This window comes from Schistocerca gregaria, chromosome 3 (assembly GCF_023897955.1).
Source record: "Schistocerca gregaria isolate iqSchGreg1 chromosome 3, iqSchGreg1.2, whole genome shotgun sequence".
NCBI lineage: Eukaryota > Metazoa > Arthropoda > Insecta > Orthoptera > Acrididae > Schistocerca > Schistocerca gregaria.
Genome location: NC_064922.1, coordinates 182,940,562 through 182,964,005, shown reverse-complemented (window position 1 = coordinate 182,964,005; position 23,444 = coordinate 182,940,562). Strand labels below are relative to the sequence as shown.

The 23,444-nt window shown below is 38.4% G+C and overlaps 1 long non-coding RNA gene and 2 other non-coding genes across 3 annotated transcripts; 2 read left to right on the top strand and 1 right to left on the bottom strand.

Moving 5' to 3' along the window:
• Window positions 1–326: 326 nt before the first annotated feature.
• LOC126355786 (uncharacterized) lies at window positions 327–12,910 on the bottom strand. Its single transcript, XR_007565530.1, has 2 exons — window positions 12,671–12,910; window positions 327–1,072 (listed from the first exon to the last, which is right to left on the bottom strand). It is a non-coding gene; the product is annotated as an uncharacterized LOC126355786 (long non-coding RNA).
• Window positions 12,911–13,747: 837 nt separating this feature from the next.
• LOC126356832 (small nucleolar RNA U3) lies at window positions 13,748–13,955 on the top strand. Its single transcript, XR_007565850.1, has one exon. It is a non-coding gene; the product is annotated as a small nucleolar RNA U3 (small nucleolar RNA).
• An 8,055-nt stretch (window positions 13,956–22,010) lies between these two features.
• LOC126357015 (U5 spliceosomal RNA) lies at window positions 22,011–22,129 on the top strand. Its single transcript, XR_007566010.1, has one exon. It is a non-coding gene; the product is annotated as a U5 spliceosomal RNA (small nuclear RNA).
• The last annotated feature ends 1,315 nt before the right edge of the window (window positions 22,130–23,444 follow it).

Genomic DNA, 23,444 nt, shown 5'->3' with positions numbered 1-23,444 from the left:
TCTTGTTGCTGCCAACTTTAGGTAGTGAACAACTCTGTGTTTAGTACATTCTATGCAGAAGTCACACTTGGAGTTAATGACTGCTGAAATCATTTTGCTAACTGGTTATAATCTTATTTGTAGACATGTTCATTGCATGAGGCTCAAATGAAATGATTTCTCCCTAGAGCATTGTACGAGTTTGCAGCTCTAAGAGATTGCAAAATGTTCTGTTCACTAGTGAAACTCGGTGAACTCGGCATATCGCCCCTTTACTGTAGTTTTTGTCAGTGCACCATGTAATTGTACATATCTTAGGGGATATTTTATGAGAAAAAAATGGAGAATTTTTCGTGATTTGTGCTCCAGTTTATTATCCACAATTATTCAACTTTTATTTTAGTTGTGACCAACAGTGTCTCCTGAACCTGGGGATTATACTAGTGTATTAGTATATTCATAATGAGTTGCAAATTTCACACAGTAACAGTAACTATTTAGCAGTGTTTATATTACAGCTATTAAGTGGAGTTTATTCAAGTCATATGTAAGTTTCATTTACTGACAATTTATTCAAAGGGGTTCCATCTTTTCAAATTTGTCTCTCACATTTCTATGTACATGTAACACAAGCATCGAAACAATTTTTGCAAATCTCTTCTAGAAGTTATATTTGCATATCAGAAAAATGAAAATCTTATTTAAGTATTAGATTTATATAACATCAAAACCAAGATGAGTATTGCACCATGATTGTCATTCAAAATGTCAAACAAATTATGTAGTGTGATTTAATCCCAGTGGAAATCAACATTAATCTGGAACTTCATCACCATACACGGTCAGTATACAGCAGTGATAGATGGTCTGTCTGCCTTGAAATAGCTGGTGTAGGGACATAAAATACTATTTGCTTGAGCTATTCTTCGAGGCCCTGAAGGTCCAATGGATGTTGACCGGCTGAATCGAGGGGCATCTGGCCATCACACTGCTCTACCGGCCGATTTAATGACTTTCCATACGTGGGAGCTGCTACATCTCATTCAAGTTGTTCCTCAGTTGACATCATGAGGCTGTGTTCACCATATACCTCCTGCCAAGGAAAAATCCATGGTAGTACTGGGAATCAAAACTGAAAACTGCATGTGGCAGCCATCTATAATGATTACTCTGCTATAGAGGCACACACATTTTGTTCTGGAGTAAAATGCAGACTATAACATTGAGATTCTTATAGATCTATGAGTACAATGTTTCATGTACTAAGTGGTAAACACATTCAGATTAGATTAGATTAATACTTGTTCCATAGATCATGAATACGACACTTCGTAATGATGTGGAACTTGACAGGTTAATGAAAGATGTCTGTACAAGATATTACATTACACAAAATATTGCATGACACTAATGCTTTTAGTTTTTTTCCCTCCCTTAATTTATATCTAAAAATTCAGCCAATGAGTAGAAGGAGTTGTCATCTAGAAATTCTTTTAATTTATTTTTAAATGTTGGTTGACTATTTGTCAGGCTTTTGATGCTGTTTGGTAGGTGACCAAAGACTTTTGTGGCAGCATAATTTACCCCCTTCTGTGCCAAAGTCAGATTTAACCCTGCATAGTGAAGATCATCCTTTCTCCTGGTGTATAACTATGCACACTGCTATTACTTTTGAACTGGGCTGGATTATTAACAACAAATTTCATAAGTGAATATATATACTGTGAGGATCCCTAGATCCTTAAATAGATGTCTGCAAGATGACCGTGGGTGGGCTCCAGCAATTATTCTGATTACACGTTTTTGAGCAATGAATACTTTTCTACTCAACGATGAATTACCCCAGAATATGATACCATACGAAAGCAGTGAATGAAGTAGGCATAGTAAGCTAATTGACTGAGATTCTTATCACCAAAATTTGCAATAATCCTAATAGCATACGTAGCCGAACTCAGACGTTTCAGCACACCATCAATGTGTTGCTTCCAGTTTAACCTCTCATCAATGGACACATCTAAAAATTTTGAAAATTCTACCTTAGCTACAGACTTCTGTTCAAAATCTATATTTATTACTGGAGTTGTGCCATTTACTGTACTGAACTGTATATACTGTGTTTTATCAAAATTTAAAGAGAGTCCGTTTGCTGAGAACCACTTAATAATTTTGTGAAAACATCATTTACAATTACTTCACTTAGTTCTTGGTTTTTGGAAGTTATTATTATACTTGTATCATCAGCAAAAAGAACTAACTTTGCATCTTCATCAATATGGAATGGTAAGTCATTAACGTATATCAAGAACAGTAAAGGACCTAAGACCGAACCCTGTGGGACCCCGTGCTTGATAGCCCCCCAGTTTGAGGAATCAGCTGTTGTATTAACATTACATAAACCACTTATTTCAATTTTCTGCATTCTTCCAGTTAAGTATGAATTGAACCATTTGTGCACTGCCCCCCTCAAACCATAATGATTTAGCTTATCTGAAAGAATTCCATGATTTACACAGTCAAAGGCCTTTGAGAGATCACAAAAAATACCAATGGGTGATGTCCGGTTATTCAGAGCATTTAATATTTGATCAGTGAAAGCGTATATAGCATTTTCTGTTGAAAAGCCTTTCTGAAAATCAAACTGACATTTTATTAGTACTTTATTTTTACATATATATATGGGAGGCTACTCTTGAATACATTACTTTCTCAAAATTTTTTGATAGAGCTGTCAGAAGAGAGATTGGGCGATAGTTGTTGACATCCGACGTATCCCCCTTTTTATGCAATGGTTTTACAATGGCATATTTCGGTCTATCGGGGAAAACACCCTGCTCCAAAGAGGTATTACATACGTGGCTGAGAATCCTACTTATCTGTGGGGAACAAGCCTTAAGTATCTTGCTGGAAATGCCATCAATTCTGTAAGAGCTTTTACTTTTCAGTGAGTTTATTATTTTACTGATTTCAGAGGGAGAGGTTCGTAGAAATACAGTTGTTTCAAACTGCACAGGTATGGCCTCTTCTATTAGAAGCCTTGCCTCTTCTAGTGAAGATCTAGATCCTACTTTCTCCACAACATTTAAAAAATGATTATTGAAAATATTTCCAATTTCAGATTGTTTGTTAGTACACTTGTCATTCAGTTTTATGGCATTAAAGTCTTCCTGTGCTCTTGGTTGCCCTGTTTCCCTTTCAATAATATTCCAAATTGCTTTAATTTTATTATCAGAGTTACTGATCTCAGGCATGATACACATGCTTCTGGACTTTTTAATAACTTTTCTTAGTACCGCACAATAGTTTTTATAATATTGAACAATTTCGGGGTCAGTACTCCCTCTTGCTGTTAGATACAGTTCTCTTTTACGGTTGCAAGATATTCTTATTCCTTTAGTTAGCCAAGGTTTTTTATATGTTCTCTTGGAATTATGTTTAACTGTTTTCTTGGGAAAACAATTTTCAAATACCCTTAAAAATGTATCGTGAAATAAGTTATATTTCAAGTTTGCATCTGATTCCATATACACTTCATCCCAGTCTAGCTCCTTTAGTCTTTCCCTAAAGTTTGCAGTATTTATATTGTTAATTGAACGCACTGCTTTGAAATTCTGATTTGATATACTGCATGGAGCTATGCCATGTACTGTAACTAGCTGTGCACCATGATCTGAAAGACCATGCTCAACAGGATATGCATTTATGTCCTTAAACTTATCTTGGTCTATAAAAAAGTTATCTATCAATGTCCTGCTGTTCTTTGTTATCCGAGTAGGAAAATCAATGACGGAGCTCAAATTGAAAGAACTGAGTAATACTACAAGGTCATTCTTCCTATCACACTCTTTCAGGGAATCAACATTGAAATCCCCACAAATGATAATTTGCTTCCCCCTGTCTGACAGATAGCACAACAAAGCATCCAAGTTTACTAGAAATAGCTGGAAATTCCCTGAGGGGGACCTATACACTGTTACAATTATGAAAGTGCCATCATTTAGTTTTAGTTCAGTGTCACATGCTTCCATATGTTGCTCTACACAAAATTTTTTAGTTTCTAAATGTTTTGCGCTGTGGAAGCTTTTGACATATATGTTATTTTTTCCTGAAGTACCATTTGAAGATGATTGTAGGCGTTCAAGATTATATGACTCATTTTAAAAAATGTGCAACAAATTATTTTGTAAAATGACTGGTACTGTAATAATTAGTCAAGATTCAATATCAGCTTTTTGCTTGTTACATTTTCTTTTGTTTGTTCTTAGCATTTCCCATGGCTAAGTGGTTGGTTTTATATCCTGTTTGTGCCAGGAGTCTGTTATTTCATGAATTGACAAATTATTTATTTTCATATGCTGACATGCAGTTTGTCAAGTTACATGAACAAGTTATGTCGCCTGTCATTTATCAAGCCTAAATGCCCATTGTCTTCACTTTTCCATTCCGATGTGAAATAATTGTTCTTTTGGAGTCAAACAATGAATGCTATTATATAAGTAAACACACCAACCATTCTTTTATGGAAAACTAAAGAAATTTTTACAGCGGTAACTTATCAGCAATTAAACTACCATGACATATTACAAAAGTTCTGGCTCAGATGGTGTATTCCACAAGATACATAAAATGTGGTGCATGTAGTAAGAAACTGCCAAACTTGGTCTGTACAAAATAGGTTAGGCCACTGTTTCAAAGAGGTCAGATTATGATGGCCAAGAGGCAAGAAGCAATTGCAGAAGGAAAGATGACACTTGCTGGATATTCATGAGCTACTATCATTTATATACATCAGAATTGATGAGTGAAGGTGCAACAATTAGGGATGACAAATTGTGGGATTTCTTAGACACACAGATGTCTATGATCTGTCTATTATGTACACAGATCAGACATCAAACTGCACCAAAAGTAAGTGAAGAGTATGCTGCTGGGAAAGGCACAAGTGTTCTAGAGCACAGTTCACCCATTCCTGCCGTGTATTTACTTACGTTGGTATGATGACTCAGTAGATAACGTGAGGAAATGGGATGGTAGTACCTCGAGACAAAGAAAACTATATGCTCGATTATATGATGATTAACTATGTTATGATACACAATGCACGTTTAAAAAATAGAATGTATCTTTTATTTTCAGAGAACAGCCGCATAACACCTACAATGTATGCAAGCCATTGTTAGTAGTGTCATCCTATAGGGGTCTTCACCTGAAGCTCAGTAGGGCCTGGGGGGGGGGTTGCTGCAGGCAATTATTATATTGTTAACACTAATAATATAACTGGTAACAAACTGGTTGCTTAAAGGGGCAGTCTTCCATACTGGAGAAGTTTTGAATGTCAACCTCATTACAATATATACTAAGTGGCACATTGCAAGTCCTGTTTCATCAGAACATTTTTCTGCCCACAAGGTCAGAATTGTGCTTCAGTACTGTTAATGTGATTCATTTACATATCAAGTAATTCAAAAATTCTACAGCCAAGTGTAGTAAATAACATTTTTTGTATTCATTTGGTCCTAATAATAAGCTATTACAATCAATCATGTTTTGTAGATATTATCATCACTGACAATTTTCCAAGATTTGGAATGAGTAATAAAATACAATAATTTGCATTAACCTATGTCCAGCTGTTGCATTACTCCTTATTTGTATGAAGTATTTGCTTGCACGTGGGGAGGCACATATCTTTTGGGATGTTTGAAATATTCGAAGTGATTTTCATCTACATAGATAGTAACAACAGGCTCATAAAATAATGACCAATGATTTGTCCAAACTTCACCTATCCCGTCAAAGACAACTGCTCATGTATTGCAAATGGAAATGCCGTGTGGCTAGGGCCTCCCATTGGATAGACCATTCGCCTGGTGCAAGTCTTTCAAGTTGACGCCACGTCAGAGATTTGCGTGTTGGTGGGAATGAAATGACGATGATAAGGACAACACAACACCCAGTCCCTGAGTGGAGAAAGTCTCCCACCCAGCTGGGAATTGAACCCGGGCCGTTAGGTATGACATTCTGTCATGCTGACAACTCGGCTACTAGAGGCGGACTACTGCAAATTAAAATACGTTGTGTTTTAGCTGTGAAGTTGGAATTCTCAGTGAAGCCATTTCAGCCAAATTTAAACCTGGAGTAAAACTGCATTTAAAATTACAATCTCATTTTTTGTTTGCAATGATGTAAATTTCAGGCCACCTAGATTCTTAAGCCATTTTGAAAGTTCAATTTCATTCATTCTATCAAAATACCTTTATAGGCTCCATTTGACAAAATGTACTCAAACGTTTCCATTCAAATAATCCTTTTGTGTGACGGAGCTGTGTGCTACTTAAACTTATGTTGAAAATATAGTTGATGTAATGAAGTGTGACTTACAGCAGATAAGTTCTTTGTGGCCTAATTTCAAGATTAGTCTCTTTTTCATCCAGGGGCTAGTGTGTTCTCACACACAGTACAACTATTAGAATATAAGCAGCTCATGTCTACTTCTAAATCCTACTTCCCATTGTGTAACACATTGGAATTTAATCTCATTTTATTCACACATGTATCACAAGAAGAGTGGTTCCTTAGATGCCTCTATGCACACACTATTAGTGTTGTATATTTTCTGACGTTTCTGTAGGAATGGTAGCTGTGTGTTACAGAGATACGAAGAAAGACAGAAGACTCGAAGATAGATGTAAATTCTCCTGGGAAAGGCTACTTACAAAGTTTAAAGGACAAGCTTCAACTGATGAATCTACAAATACAGTACAAACCCTATTGATCACTCCTTTAGGGATCGTGACAGACAAGATTACAGCACAAACGGGGGCACCTCTTACACGAATGGAACAGGAAGGAGCCCTAATAACTGGTACAGAGGGAAGTATCTTCTGCAGTGCATTTCACAGTGGTTTTCAGAGTATAGATGTAGAATGTAATATATACCTACCTAACTTAATATTAGTTTCTGAAATATTGTAATACGATCTCACAAAATGCTATGTTACCCACCCCAGCAATGTTAAATACAGAAATCATATTGGAATATACATTTTAAGTTAGTTATCAGGACCTCAACCATACCTCTCCAGTTTTTTTAATTATCGCGTTCACTTGTTGGCTACTTCTGTTCTCCCGTTATTGTTAAACCTTGGTTATTTGAATTGTTGGTTGTAGATATGTACATAATTCTGTGCATGCAAACAAAATGTGAATTACAGTTCCCTGTTGTGACAAATGCAGTGAATACAGCTTAACAGTATCCACATGTCCAGTTTTCAGACATACACTGCATTTATCAGTAGGCAGCCACTCTATATTTATTTATTTACCTGGAATTCCATAGATCCACGAAAGAACAGACACCCTTTTTATCCAGCAACCATTATGAATTAAGAGATAAAGGAATTACGAACATTGGCTGCAAGCGTCATCGTTTGAAATCTATGGGGAAAGTTAGAAAATGTGTGCCACACCGGTATTCGAACCCAAGCCTCTTGCTGACTAGATGCTCTGATCACTGAGTTGTCCAGATACAGTGGTCACTGCAACTGCACAGACTACCCTAGTATGCCTGCCGTCTCACACAAATTTTCAACTTAACTACTGATGTCATGCCCCTTGCCCTTTATCCTCATTACATGTGGCATTTTGCAGATTCCCGTAAGAATTTTAGCCTGGTGTGCATCTACTTGCCTACTAATCAAGAGACTCGGGGTTCAAATCCCAGGCCAGTGCAAATTTTCAACTTCTGCCATTGATTTCAATCAGTGCCTGCTTGTAGCCAGCATCCGTTATTCCTTTTGTCTTAATAGTTAACGTAAAATAAATAAGACATAGTTAAAGTACATATGTCTTAATGAAAATAACTTAAAGTACTATATATACATTTTTAGGCGGACAAACTTTTGAAATTACAGTAGTTACAATTTTCAACAACAGATGGCGCTGCAAGTGATGTGAAAGATATAGAAGACAACGCAGTCTGTGGGTGCGCCATTCTGTACGTCGTCTTTCTGCTGTAAGCGTGTGCTGTTCACAACGTGCAAGTGTGCTGTGGACAACATGGTTTATTCCTTAGAACAGAGGATTTTTCTGGTGTTGGAATTCCACCGCCTAGAACACAGTGTTGTTGCAACAAGACGAAGTTTTCAACGGAGGTTTAATGTAACCAAAGGACCGTAAAGCGATACAATAAAGGATCTGTTTGAAAAATTTCAACGGACTGGAAACGTGACGGATGAACGTGCTGGAAAGTTAGGGCGACCGCGTACGGCAACCACAGAGGCAACGCGCAGCTAGTGCAGCAGGTGATCCAACAGCGGCCTCGGGTTTCCGTTCGCCGTGTTGCAGCTGCGGTCCAAATGACGCCAACGTCCACGTATCGTCTCATGTACCAGAGTTTACACCTCTATCCATACAAAATTCAAATGCGGCAACCCCTCAGCGCCGCTACAATTGCTGCACGAGAGACATTCGCTAACGATATAGTGCACAGGATTGATGACGGCGATATGCATGTGGGCAGCATTTGGTTTACTGACGAAGCTTATTTTTACCTGGACGGCTTCGTCAATAAACAGAACTGGCACATATGGGGAACCGAAAAGCCCCATGTTGCAGTCCCATCGTCCCTGCATCCTCAAAAAGTACTGGTCTGGGCCGCCATTTCTTCCAAAGGAATCATTGGCCCATTTTTCAGATCCGAAACGATTACTGCATCACGCTATCTGTACATTCTTCGTGAATTTGTTGCGGTACAAACTGCCTTAGACGACACTGCGAACACCTCGTGGTTTATGAAAGATGGTGCCTGGCCACATCACACGGCCGACGTCTTTAATTTCCTGAATGAATATTTCGATGATCGTGTGATTGCTTTGGGCTATCCGAAACATACAGGACGCGGCGTGGATTGGCCTCCCTGTTCGCCAGACATGAACCCCTGTGACTTCTTTCTGTGGGGACACTTGAAAGACCAGGTGTACCGCCAGAATCCAGAAACAATAGAACAGCTGAAGCAGTACATCTCATCTGCATGTGAAGCCATTCCGCCAGACACGTTGTCAAAGGTTTCGGGTAATTTTATTCAGAGACTACGCCATATTATTGCTATGCATGGTGGATATGTGGAAAATATCGTACTATAGTGTTTCCCAGACCGCAGCGCCATCTGTTGTTGACAATTGTAACTACTGTAATTTCGAATGTTTGGATGCCTGAAAATGTACAGCCGGCAGTTGATTCGTCAGGAAAGAGGGAATGAAAAGGAAAGATGAAAGGATGTGGGTTTTAAGGGAGAGGGTAAGGAGTCATTCCAATCCCGGGAGCAGAAAGACTTACCCTAGGGGGGGAAAAAGGATAGGTATATACTCGCGCGCGCACACACACACACACACACGCACGCACACGCACACACACACACACACACACACACACACACACACACACACACACATCCATATATATACAGACACAAGCAGACATATATGTCTAGGATAGGTATATACCCGCGCGCACACACACACATCCATCCATGTGTGTGTGTGTGTGTGTGTGTGTGTGTGTGTGTGTGTGTGTGTGTGTGTGTGTGCGTGCAGGCGCGCGCCCGAGTATATACCTATCCTTTTTTCCCCCAAGGGTAAGTCTTTCCGCTCCTGGGATTGGCATGACTCCTTACCCTCTTCCTTAAAACCCACATCCTTTCATATTTCCTTTTCCTTCCCTCTTTCCTGGCGAAGCAACTGCCGGTTGCATAAGCTCAGGAAGACTAATGATGGATAGAGCATTAGAAACTGGAAGTCTCAAAACATAAATACAAATGACAATGTAAATTTACAAAAACACTCACTGGTCAATATTTATGTACTTGTCAAGAGAGTACAATGACTTATCCATAAGGTAGTTTCCTAACATAGATTTAAATCTAGGTGAGACATTAATGTGGATCTTTAATATCTGATGGAAAATAATTGAAAAAAAAATTGCAGTGAATAGTTTACTTAGACATTTTAGAGCCTAGTGGTCATGGTATGCACTATTATATGTCAAAAAAGACTATGGTTATCACAGACAAAAATCATAAAAGAAAGTAAGTACTGAGATGTGTTGATTAATTTGGAGCTTGCAGGACAGATTTATGCAAGAATCTCTCAGATGAATGCCATTCATTATTCTAACTGCTCTCTTATGTGCAATAAAGATTCTTCTGGCTAACGGTTGATAACTCCAAAAAAAATTATACCATGTGACATGACAGAGTGAAAGAAGACAAAATACGCAGCCTTGACAGCATTCATATCACACAGGGGTAATTCCACATAGTGTGCAAGTTGTCATACTGACTTTTTTTTTTAAACATATAGATCTCTAGGATATGCCCAGGCCAACTTCACGTGCCATTAGTTTGAATGCAGGGAAACTTAGAAGATTCACAAAGTAATATATTTTGGTTATCACAGTTCAAGTGGATTACTTCATTTTCTTGTTGAGGTGCATGAAATTGCATATATTGAGGTTTTTTTTTTTAAATATCTAGTGTTAATTTAGACTTAAGCCAGTGAAAGATGTGTACAAGTAAAACATTGTGCATATCTTCTAGTTCACCGATTTTTCAGCTTTGAATCAAAATAATAGTGTCATGAGCAAAAAGAGTAAATTTGCTCTCAGTGTTTGTACAGAGTGGGAGATCATTGATGAAGATAACAAACGTCCCAAAATGGATCCTTGTGGCACTTCACATTTTAATGTGCCCCACTCAGATACAACAAAACAGCCATCAGTATAATTAGGTATCACCATCTGCTTTCTGTTTTGTAGATATGATTCTGCCCATCTGTCAGTGTTGCAGTTCAAACCATAAAGTTTAGCATTCATTTGGGGCATGTTTTGTTTGTTATTTAGGGATACAAGAATTTCAGTTGTGTGAGAGAAAGTTGCCAGCATTATTAATTTATTTACTTTTTTGAGGGGGAGGGGAATTGAACTGAAATGGTTTTTCCTGAGGATGTTGTGAGTATTTAGGTGGTCTACAGTTGTTTTATACATCAGTTTCTCTAACAATTCTGAGAAGCAATTTGCAGAGATGTTGGGCAGTAAGTGGGTGAATTAGTTTTGTCGTCAATCTTAAAAACAGTTTTTCCTATAGCAAACTTTGATCTCTCTGGGACAACACCTTGCTGGAATGATTCAGTGAAAATGTGAAACTTTACTACTAGCGGCTGGAGCTGTACAAATCGGGCCATATAAGTTGTGGTTAGCTCATTGTAATAAATTCTTGGCTGCTTTTAATGAGTGCTTATCACCCACATTGTCTGCTGCAGTTAATAAGTGATTGTTAAATGTTAGAAATTGTTGCAGGATTATGTACCACCTTGTCATTATAGGTGATCTCTATGGCATTATCATTCTTATTGCACTTGCCACAGCCTCTCTGTGATCTTCCAAATTGATTTTATTTTAATCCTAGAGTTATCAATTTCAGATTGAATATACAAGTGTGTCAATTTTTAAGCAGTTTTAAAACCCTACATGACAATTTGTATTAAGATCTTTGAAGGGGATCATTTGATGTTCTTAAGGAGGCATATAATTCCCTTTTAGTCAGCTGCAAGAAATTTTAATTCCTTCAGTAATCCATGGTTTTCAATTTTCTTCCTCACAATTCTTTTTGGAAATGTAAGTCCAGGGTTAAAGTCATTAAAAAAAAAATTATGATATACATTAGTTATCTTATACAGTTAATCCAATCAATGTCTGACAAATAGTAATTAAAGGCAGTGTTTATACGTCTAAAGTAATTATATGTGTGGGGAAACTTTGTAAAACTGATGTTGACCTTAAACAGTTGCCATTATGGTCAGAAAAGCCATTTGTGATTTCGCATATACTTGCACTGTTTATTCTATTCTTGTCAAAAAAAACTGTCTAGAAGACTTCTGCAATTCTCTATAAGTTTAGTAGGGAAGTTAACCATGGCAGACACATTGTAAGATTTCATTAAATGTCAGTCTGACAACTGTCATCAGTTTGGAAAGAATTTAGCCAAAACAGATCCTAACTCATTCATTAAAATACAAAACTTCCATGCCAGAGCTCTGTGAATTGTAAGTACTCTAACAGATATGCCCTTTGCAGTAATTTCAATACTACAGGCTTCAAAATGTTGATCTGTACATTGTTTGCAAACATTGCATCGGTTCTACATAGTACAATCTATTTAATCACATCAGAAACTCGACGTACTGCACACGATTTTGGAGAATACAGTAAGACTCAACTAAGATTAAAAATACATTTTCAATATACAGTTTTAATCTTGTTTGTAGCTGACTGTGTTGTCCAACATCGTTTGCAGTACGTCTGCTTCTCCAATGCGGTCAAATAGATGAAATAAACAATTAACAGCAGTAATGTATCTACAGTAGTGCAACTGATATAAAAGAAATACTATCACGTTTACATGGAAACACCTGCCCAATTTGTAGACAAAGTAACCAAGCATCACGAAGCACATCATTACGATCTATAGTGCTAATGATCCATGAAACTAACTAATTTGAAAAGTTGATACGAACATATAAATTATTAGTTGGCTCTTCTAAGACAAATGTTTGTTGTTCATTACAAAGTAAGTGTGTGTGTGTTTTCTTCAGTGAAATGAACTGATTAGTCATTGTTTCATGAAAGTGTAGCTTACCACACGTTCGTATTGGTGAGCATCAACATAACCCCAAAATTAAGTGAAATCCCGTTGGATGCAGAAGACGCCCCAAACATGTACAGAGCGGGAATGGTTACAGCAATTAATGCAGCCAGTCAAATATTAGCGGTAATAATGTGACGCTAAACAAATCTCCGATCGACGAAGCTTCGGTGCAGTAAAATAAGTAATTGGCGTAAATGCCAAGTGTGGTTAGACACCTTTAAAGAAATTGCAAATATATTTTTTTATAGGGGATTTTGAAATTTTCGAGATGTAAGTAACGAACATTATGTCACGTATAATATCAAGCATTTGATTTTTTTTGTTCTTTATTGTAATTTTAAAACCTGTACAACAGGCAGGCTGTCAGTAGCGTTCTATGCTGCTCTTCAGCCATAGGATACACAACGAAAAAAAAAAAAAAAAAAAAAAAAAAAAAAAAAAAAACAGAAAGATTACACATAGGTTACAGAGCGGTGGGCAAGAAAACAGTTGACACAGAAAGACAAACACGGAGCCGTTCACCCCGACGATAATCCACACTTAAAACTGTTGACACGACGCACAAACACTCCAGCATTTGATTTAGTAACGAGCCTTTATAAAATATGTCGACGCACAAACATAACCCAGTAACCAGTTTAAAGTTAGTTCCGCCCTTAATCCGAGGTTTCAGGAACATAACCCCCCACACACCAAACACACGCAGATTACTATGCCATTGCCAGCAACCAGGATGCCTGCGAAGTGTGAGCATGGACCTTGTCCTTCTGACAAGTAACGGGTGTTTTCGAAGTCACTCTCACGCAAGCCATCTAACGTACGGCGCTGAACTACGGATGTCCCGCCGCAGTTGTGTCGACATCCATGAGAACATTTTCAGCATGTAATATAGAATACAGAATACGGATACTGCTAAAAATCAGTGATCGCACATATTTATTACGGTAAAATGAATTAATGGAGCTGTTTTTGCTCCAACTTGATCCTTGTATCAGTAGCGTTGATTGTTCTCGACAACGATGCTGTCCCGGCGTGGAGATAAGTATATGAGTAAGGCATCGTAATTCTAAGATCATACTTCACAGGATCATTTCTGTAGTATGTCTTCAACTCTCTCTAGTTCAATACTGGAGTAGACGCAACCACGATGATGAGTGGTAGCATTTTCCCTGAGCGTGAGGCATGCAGAATGGGATTCGTAGGATCTCATCTGCAATCGATGATCGTTCACCATGCCTCTTGAGGTGTGGGAAGGGAATAGTGCTTTCCGAGTGGTGTTTTTATGATACAATGAAACAAAGCTCTTGAAATTTCAGAGTTGGGAGTCAATAGTATTTCGCAATTCTATTTAGTTCGCCATATTCGCCTTCATGCTTGTAAGATTACCATGTCTTTTATAGGCGGTGGAATTCTCAAGTTAAGTACATATGCGGCTAATAGTCGCTACACGGCGGAGTTTTTTTAAGCTTTCTTATTTATTAAAATAAACGGTTAAATAGTGTCTAGAGAGGAACGTCAATAAGGACCCCGGTATAAAACACTGAAGTTCTGTATCCTTCATTGAAACAAATAACCAAGAGGCTGAGTATTCTGTTCTTACGACCATTTCATTATTTGTGCGCGAGGATATCAACAAACTATGTTTAACCCTTAACTGACATGCAGCAGTCTCGTAGATCAGCAACATTTCCTTATCGCTTCCTTTTGCTGAAGTATTCGAGCTACTAATGCTACCTTTCAGTTGGAGTGTAGAGGCCGTGCAGTTGCAGTGACGAGCTTGTGTTTCTACCACTGTTAGTTTCCTCTCGTGTTGAACGTCTGCGAGATCGCGGCATAGCAGTTACGTAACTTTTCTCTGGTAATTTGTTTTCTGTGTATTTAAATATATTTTTATTTTAGCGTCAAATATCAGGTAATAAGTAAACTTATATCCAGGTTTCTTCATTGCAGAGATGACAGCAGAAAGACCATCTACGTCGAGCATTCTAACGGTAAATGACCCTAATTTTGAGGTTAATTTTCAGGCTTGATTTGCTGAGTGTCTAGACAATAATAATGACATGGCAGAATCGTACGAAATTGAAAGCAGCAATACCTGAGATTCTGAACAAGAGTTAGATAACGTGCCAGAGATGGAATATACGCATGCTGATAGTAGCGATAACGGCAGGAATGATGGCTCTCACGCGTAGTTTTACGAAAAAAATAAGTGTTTAAAGTGGAGAAAAGAACAACCTCCGTTAAGTGTAAGGACAAGGCGCCGTAACATAATTGTTCAAGACCCTGGAATTTGACCACTGGCTAGAAGTTTGGGGGAAAATCCAGGAACAGAACCCGTATAAATCCAGAAACAGAATCCGAACAGGAACTTTTGTTTTCCGGAAATATTCTGTGAGAAATAACCACGTGGACAAATGCAAAAATATCAAAAATGAGAACAGATTATGAGAACCATGAGAGATTGACTTATCTTCATGAACTTGGCATGATCTAACTAAAAGCATTCATTGGTCTTCTTGAATATTCAGCGATTTTCAAATCAGGCAACGAGTCCCTAGACTGTCTCTTTGCAACTGATGGGACAGGTCGTGGTATTTTGCGATGCATCATGACAAAAAATCTTAGGTTTGATAACCCAGGAGATTGGGAGGAAATAAAGAAAGAAGATCGTGCTGCAGCAATGTCAAAGATTTGTAATCTTTAGTGAAAACAGTCAACAATGTATTACCTTGGGAGCTGCAGTGACTGTGGATGAATTGTTGGAACCGTGCTGAGGGCGTTGCAGCTTCGTTGGGTACATCCTAAACAAACAGGCAAAAAATACATAAAAGTAATGTATCAGGTTGATGTCAGAGCTCATTATCTTTATAATGCATAAATCTACTTTGGAAGAGGGAGTGACAGTTCGACTTCATCAAATGAAGATTAGAGGCTGAAAATACCAACTCAGGCTGTGATGAGGCTCGTGAAACCAATAGAAGAAGCTCATAGAAATGTGGCGGCAGATAATTGGTTTGGATTCATAGAACTGGTTCAGTAACTTCGTCAGAAGGGGATGGCACTTGTGGGCACACTAAAGAAGAATAAACGAGAAAACCGTAGTAACTTTCTTTCTGAAAGCAGAACACTGCCGTTTACGGCTTCACGGAAGAGATGTCACCGCTCTTTATGTTCCAAAGGTGGGAAAGCTGTAACCCTGGTCTGCAGTATGCATCATTCTGAGAGTTTCGATCCGGAGGAATTGTAAACCAAATTACGTCTTCCATAACGTAACAAAAGGCGGTATGGATCAAAAACGTGCAGCTTATACAGCAAGCCGCAGGACATAAAGATGGCCTGTAGCAGTTTCTTTCCCCCCACTGGTAGATATTGTCAACGACATACACGATTATCGCCTATACCAATCTTTCAATAAGACTCCAGACATAATACGCCTTGAAGTCCTGAAATCGTTAGCAAAGGCGCTAACATATCCCCTTATGACACGCCGACTACAGATACGAAGTCTTACAAGGGTACGTACTGTTTCAATCAGACATATACTGCAGATACCAGATGAAGAACATCCCCAGCGTCAGGCTGTTGAGAACTGTTTTGAAAAAAAGAAAAAACGTGTAACTTTTGCCCTCTGAAACTGAAGAAAAAGACTAAATATCCTTGTCCAACAGTGTGGACGTGCATTATGTCGTGAACGTACACAAAAAATGAGCTTTGAAGCGAAAAAATAAGAGAATTTTTACTCAGACAGCCACAGACTTTGAAGCTGAAATGTCCGTTTTTTCTCAATATGTATTATTTTCTCTTGATAATAACTACTTTTGGCATTATAATTGTTTCCAGTAAATATGGCTCATATTTGTTTGAAATAAACTTACGAGGTGTGACAGACCGCAGCATTTAGTTACGTCAGAAGTATTAGACATGTTAGCTAAGGATTAAGCGAGCTTTGTTAACAGTATCTTTCGTCCATGTTGTGTTACAAGTTTATACACTGAAGAGCCAAAGAAAGTGGTACACCTACCTAATATCATGTAAGGCTCCCGCGGGTCGACTAATGTCTGAAGTAGTGCTGAACGGAACTGATACCTTGTATCTTGCAAGGCTGTCCATAAATGCGAAAGAGTATGAGGGGGTGGAGAGCTCTTCTCAACAGCACGTTACAAGGCATCCCAGAAATGCTCAATAACGTACATGTGTGGAGAGTCGAGTGGCCAGCGGAATTGTTTAAACTCAGAAGCGTGCTCCTGGAGCCACTCTGTAGCAATCCTGGACGTGTGGGTATCGCATTGTCCTGCTGGAACTGCCCAAGTCCGTCGGAATGCACAATGAGCATGAATGGATGCAGTTGATCAGAGATGATGCTTAAATATGTGGAACCTGTCAGAGACGTATCAGGGGTCCCATATCGCTCCGACTGCACAAGCCCCAGACCATTACAGAGCCTTCACCAGCTTGAACAGTCCCCTGCTGACATGCAGGGTCCTTGGACTCAAGAGGTTGTCTCCATGCCCGTACACGTCCATCCGCTCGATACAAATTGAAACGAAACTCGTTCAATCAGGCAACATGTTTCTAGTCATCAACAGACTAATGTCAGTGTTGACAGGCCCAGGCGAGGCATAAAGATTTTGTGTCATGCAGTCATCAAGAATATATGATGATGTTTCGTTGAACGGTTAGCACGCTGACACTTGTTGATGGTCTAGCACTGAAATCTGCAGCAATTTGCGAAAGGGTTGCACTTCTGTCAAATTGAACGACTCTCGTCAGTCGTCGTTTGTCCCGTTCTTGCAGGATCTTTTTCCAGCCGGAGCGATGTGGGATATTTGATGTTTTATCGGGACCCAGATATTCACTGTACACTCGCCAAATGGTCATATGGCAAAATCTCAACTTCATCGCTACTTCGGAGATGCTGTGTCCCATTGCACGTGCGCCGACTACAACACCAGGTTCTATCTCACTGAAACATCGACAACCTGCCATTGTAGCAGCAGTAACCAGTCTAACAACTGTGCCAGACACTTCTTTTATATAGGCGTTGCCGACCGCAGTGGCGTATTCTGCCTTTTTATATACCTCTGTATACCAGTTTCTTTGGCACTTCAGTGTATAAGCATAGCACAAGTAGTCGGGCCGTGGCCGGGTAACTACAGTTCACAAGAGGTCTTGCAAACTCGACATAATTTTGTCGCCATTATTGACTTTGCGAACGTTTGTTTCACAACGCGCGAGGCGAACATGGCTTTCAAAGCAACATTCACTCAAACTTTCTTTACTGCTGGTTAGTTTAGCCCTTAAAAGGCGATGTTGGGTGTCAGACACCCAGCTAAATCTTCGAAGCCCCATTATTACCAGATTGTCGCGAGTACGTCATTGTTAGTTCCTGTTCCTTCAAGTCAGTTTGTTGCAAGTCAGCCTGAAGCGCGGTACTCAACAGAGCGGTGAGTTGTTTGATTTTATACGCGATTTTTTTAAAGTTACTGGGTATTTCTAACCCAACCTCATCAGTTGCTGAACTTTTTTTTTTTTTGGAATATTCTCGTATTCTATTTTACAGGTAGTATGGCATCTAGCAGGTTTCCTGTGATAGCTAATAACCCTGGATGCAGTTCTCATCAAAGCAGTGAGTTTATTTGATACGTTATTACTAAAACTCTGCTTATCGATAACCACGTTAGTTACCCTGAGATTTTCTCGTTTTCCGATTTTCAGCTGACATGCCATCAAGAAGGTGGTCCCTGAAACCTAGTGATCCTGGATTTGGTGACTGGGCGAGATCTATACTGGATGAGTCTGAGAGTGAATGTAGTGGGTATGAAAATGTTATAGAACAAGGTTTCGAGAGTGCCCATGAAACCGAATCAGAGCTAGAAGTATGTGAAGCTGAGAATGAAGTGCTTGGTATACCTAATGCTACAGTTCCTGTATCATCACCAGGTTCACTACAACCACCACATTCCTTTGAAACAGACACATCGTCATCAGATGAGAGTGAACCCCTTTCAAAAAGGCAGAATCGTCAGTACGAGCGAAAGAAGTATTATGGGAAAAACCGTTTCATATGGTCCAAAAAACCTCCAGCTTCAAATGTTCGCACAAGGAAACATAATATCGTTTCACATTTACTGGGAATAATTGGCCCTGCTAAATCCCTTGGTCAGATCTGTAGTCCCCAGACTGCTTGGACGCTATTTTTAGTGAGAGAATACTGAATGAAATAATTCTGCAAACCAATAAAAACTTGGAAAGTTGTCTGATGATACAAGAACTGACTACAAAGACTTGGATCTGATCTAATTCAAGGCTTTTTTGGGGATTCTTACGTTCACAGCCATATTCAAATCTAATAATGAAGATCTTCAAGCTATGTTTGCAACCGACGGTACTGGTCGTGATATTTTTCGTTGTACAATGTCACTGAAGAGGATCTTAGTGTTACTGCTCAGTATACGTTTTGATGACGCCTCAGACAGAGATGTGAGGAAAAAAATGTGATGCAACAGCTCCTATAAAATGGGTTTTCCAAGAGTTTATGAAAAACTGTATGGCTAGTTACTCAATTGGAATGTACGCTTGCATTGACGAAATGTTGGTGGGCTTTCGTGGTCGGTGCCGCTTTAAAACGTATATCCCCAGCAAACCTATAAAATATGGACTCCAAATAATGGCTTTGGCAGATACAAAAACCCACTACTTGCTAAACCCCTATATTTACTCTGGAAAGGATAGTGATGGCAGAACACTCACTGATGAAGAGAAGAAATTTTCCAAGCGAGCTCAAGCAGTGTTGCAATTGACCAAACACATTATCGGAAGTAACCGCAATACCACAGCAAATAATTGGTTTCGTCCATTGCCCTCGTACAGGAACTACGTAAAAGGGGCTTGACATATGTAGGAACACTGCGAAAAAATAAACAAGGAATACCGAAAGAATTTTTACCTGCCAAGGAAAGAGAAGTAGAAGCTCTCTATGGTTTCACAAAGGAGACACCACTACTCTCTTATTTACCAAAGAAAGTCAAGGCCATCCTACTTGTATCCACAATGCACCATACCCAGTCCAATAATCCAGAAATCATTGCCTTTTATAACAACACAAAAGGTGGCGTCGACGCCTTATATGAGAAATGCACAGTATACTCAACAAGTAGACGCACAAGGCGATGGCCATTAGCCATATTTTTCACTCTAATTAACATTAGCCTACTGAATGCCTATGTTATCTACCGTGAATTCCCAGGGAATCCAGAGCTAACCAGGTTGGAATACATAAAAAATCTTGCCAAGGAACTTGTAAACCCTCATCTCAATCGTCGACTTCAAAACGACCATTTGCCCCGTGAGTTGCGGCTAAACATCAGCAGAATTCTCAAGATACCAGTTCCATGTAAAGCCAGACGAGACTTGGGCAAACAAGTGAGGTGGAACAAGTGCCCACCAGGCTCTGACAGATAAACGAAAAAGATCTGTAACAGCTTCAACGTTCCGATTTGCGGAGCCTGCACGAATCCTATAAGCCAAGGTTACGTGGAGTAATGGCTTGCCATTTCTCCTGTGTGTAAGAACTTGTCAAAAAATAATGTGCTTTTAAAAAGATTCATTGTTGCTTTATACAGCAATATTCAAATTTGTTTATAAAAAATTTGCAGATATATGTATTTCGTGACATGTTGCAAAATTTATTATGGACTTACATATATTTCAAAAATTGTCTATTCTGTTCACTGTAAATATAAATAATTTTCTACTGCCAAAAGTTGTTCAGAGATGTCAATAAAAGTTACTTTTGCAATGTATGTAGAAACTTTTCATTTCTCCTTCACTATTGAAGTATGAGGGCCATGGAAATTATTGGGTATCTATAACCCAACCTCACCAATTGTGTTACAAAAATGTCAGTTCACCAGTTATGTGTTAAACAACGAAGTTACAACGTTTGTAAATGTATAAAGTTCTGTTTTTATGTGAAACGGGCTTTGGATAAGACAGAAACTTATTGAAAATGTTGCACTCTTTTTCCACCACTGAATCTAATATCGTATACCAAACGCGTAAACAAAGTTGACTCTCTTCACGGAAGCTGATGGGAGCATTCACATACGTTGGCTTTTTTTTTTAATTATTATTATTCCGGGACAGCGCGAACGCAATCCCGATTGCCAAAAATAATGCGCCCAAGTTACGCGCATTTTTTTTTTTTTTTTTTTGCGTTTATTTATTAACATAACATCATCGCGACAATACATGTACAGTAAAATACAATATTTCATATAATCGAAATCCTTTAAGAACAGAAATAAATACAACTGACGTGTATGATAAGTTATTTACAGAAAGCTTTTACTAACAATTCTAAAATGAAGTCAGTATATGTTGTGAAATGTAAACAAAATGTAAATAAGTGCCTCAGGTAAGAAACTAATCGGCACAGATGCGTCCGTCGCACTCCAGCGCAGATGTGTGTTCTTAAAATTTCAGTCGTTATTGTGCAAACGAAACAGGCGATTTGCCAAATGGCATGTGCCAGACTCGCTCTCCTATATGCAGTTTTTCGGAATCTAGTTCATTTGCATGTGACATTTCGCTAAAGAGCTGAATGATGAATTAATAGATCTAGAGAAAACTCTCGTTTCCAAATCGTGAGACTGTTATAGTTGGAAGGCACTAATTGCCACAGTGGTATAAGCATCAGTTACAGTTTAATTTGGCAGTAGGCATCTGAAATAAACCACGAAATTTTTGACTCATTCATTTCAACTAATATGTTTTAATGTAATATTTAATCAGTCATAATTTTTTCCGTATACTTTTGAAGGACAGCGAAATACTGTGAAAACTTTAGCCACAGCACTTCCAGACCTGTCCAGGTCACTTTACAGAGAACGAAATAATCATTTATTGCAGCTTGTTACTGCATGTGGTTGAATGCAAGGACATGACCAAGATTCATTACTTCTTGAAACAAAAGGGAAGCGAGGAAGACTGTTTCCCTGCTCATCACCAAGCCTCGCGAAGGCAAGCAGTGCTGCCAACCGTAAGCACGAGAGCCGCCATGGTCTATGCTGCCATCTCTTGCCTCGCACTGAAAATAGCGGATGGGAAGTCAGCAACCAAACAGGCCAAGTAATGGTTCTTTATTCGTGAAACCGCTTTTGGTGGTAGTTAAATGTGTTAATATCTCTAAATCAGAATGCATTATCCAAGTCAGCAACAATTAACACTTAATTTCAGGCGAGATATGTGCAGAAATTCTGTTTACGTGATGCGTTCTCGTTCAAAGGGCATACGATGAAAGGCTTAAGTACCGCAGAAGCGCTTGTTAACGTTACTCTTGTTTCCCTTCAAGACGAATAAATCTTTCGCCTTTTACTAAAGATTTCCGTGGAGGGGAACACTAAATGAGTCTATAACAAATTTTTCGAAGTGCTCGGCTTACGCTGAGCCATAAATATAATTCAATATTGTAGCAGTGGGTGAAGGAATACACAAGTTTTGCATAGCAATGATCTGCTACGCTATAATTTTTCGGTATATGTCTTTCGTATCTTTGATTTGTCGGAGTGAAGGATTGCGGGTCCTTGTATCCCTTCGCAGTGGTTCGCACTCTACTGTTTCCGCGACTTATCGCCGTATGATAGAGTTACACTTGTTCACACAGAAAATTGCATCCCAACAAAACTGTAAGTATGTTTTACATTTTTTCCTCCGTTGGCTTTACTATTGTTTTGAGGAAAAAATTGTGAAAATATTAATAGTGTAATTAATATGTAAGAAGCCATACAGTACCGCAATAGTTCGTATTTAGAAAACGAATTCTAACGTATTAGTATGTTCACAGGTACCCGAACTACATTTCAGTCACTCAGTAAAGCGATAATTCAAAATATCATAGTCTACAGATCAATCTTTAGACTGTGTTCGACAGACGAGAGGTTAGTTCTAAGTGTTTCGATGAACTTAATATCTTAAATGAGATCGTTCTTGCAAATGTAAAACATCCCCCATTGAGTGGCTTTCATTACAGCAAATATTAGTAATACTACTCTGTCAGTTACATTGCTTGTAATTAGTGACAGCAAAAATGTTTAATAATCATTCTGATTTTGCAGACGTAGTTTTATTTATTTATTTATATATTTATTCATCCGTAAACAAATTTCTTTGTATGGATGTCGGAATTATACATACATATGTACATTATTTTGTCACGTAAGATAATGAAATACAAGCCATAAATAATAAAGTCATAATATATGTATATGTATATTACACACACAATTTATCATTGAATTACATAATGCAGAAGAACCTGCTTCAATCAAAAGAAATAGATCACAAGACTTCTCTAATCGAGTAAAAACTATTTTTTAATAAATATTCTTTAAGGAATGCTTTAAATTTACAGAGTTCCTTTATGTTTTTTTATTTATTTTGGCAATTTTTTGTATATCTTGACACCGTGGTAAAACATAGTGGTTTGGGTTTTAGTTTTATTCATTCTGTCTAGGTACAAGCAATTACTGTTTCTGGATTGGTGATCATGTATGCACCTGTTTGTTAAATATTGCTCTATATTTTTGTGAATAAAAACTGTAGTTTGCAAGATATATTCACTTGGATTGTCAGAATACCCCATTTTTTAAATAGCTCACTGCAGTGCACTCTTTTGTGACTCTTGCTCATTATTCTGATACCTCGTTTTTGCTATCTGAACACATATTTCACATTTTGGGCATTTGCACCCCAGAATGTTATGCAG